We start from the raw sequence: 1006 nt of genomic DNA, 5'->3' as shown, positions 1-1006 counted from the left end.
ACCCCCAAAATGATAAAGTTGATGATGATGTGGAAGGTGATGATTATGATGGTGATAACTGTTGGTCTCTGGCCCTTGAGTCCTTATTTCACCCTAATAATGGCCTCTGCCCTGCATACTTTTAGGCTTTTGTAATCTGTAACCTAGGGCATCTCTAGAATAAGAAGCAAAACAAAAAGCAAACAAAAGAACCCCGGGCAAAAGTGAATTTCTTGATGTGCTGCACCCCAAATTTCCTCAACCCCATGTTTCTTCACTGAGCGTGCCAGGACTGTGAGGGACTTGCCCACAGTTTCAAAGAGTGCTGTGTTCCCCAACTCCACTTCTTGGTTTCCTAGGTACAAAGCTGGACTACATGTCCCAGGATTCCCTGCAGTTAGGTGAGACCCTTTGATGACTTCAGGCCAATGGAATGTGTGCAGAAGTAATCCGTTGCGTCTCCGGCTGCCTCTAAAAACCCTCCTGAGGGCTGCCTCTAAAACCCTCAGTGGCTCATGCCTGTAATCCCAACACTTTGGAAGGCTGAGGCGGGCACATCACATGAGGTCAGGAGTTTGAGACTTAGCCTGGCCAACATGGCAAAACCCCATCTCTACAAAAATACGAAAATTAGCTGGGCATGGAGGCACGTGCCTGTAATCCCAGCTACTTGGGAGGCTGAGGCAGAGTAATCCCTTCAACCCAGAACCTGGGAGGCAGAGATTGGAGTGAGCCAAGATCGTGCCACTGGACTCCAGCCTGGGTGGCAGAGAGAGACTCCATCTCAAAAAGTATATATAATAATAAATAAAATAGGCCGGGCGCGGTGGCTCAAGCCTGTAATCCCAGCACTTTGGGAGGCCGAGACGGGCGGATCACGAGGTCAGGAGATCGAGACCATCCTGGCTAACACAGTGAAACCCCGTCTCTACTAAAAAATACAAAAAAAAACTAGCCGGCGAGGTGGCAGGCGCCTGTAGTCCCAGCTACTTGGGAGGCTGAGGCAGGAGAATGGTGTAAGCCCGGG

The sequence above is a fragment of the Trachypithecus francoisi genome, unplaced genomic scaffold (assembly GCF_009764315.1).
Source record: "Trachypithecus francoisi isolate TF-2019V2 unplaced genomic scaffold, Tfra_2.0 Lachesis_group4, whole genome shotgun sequence".
In the NCBI taxonomy this organism is placed as follows: domain Eukaryota; kingdom Metazoa; phylum Chordata; class Mammalia; order Primates; family Cercopithecidae; genus Trachypithecus; species Trachypithecus francoisi.
The sequence above is the reverse complement of the archived record's forward strand: the minus strand, read 5'-3'. Positions refer to the sequence as shown.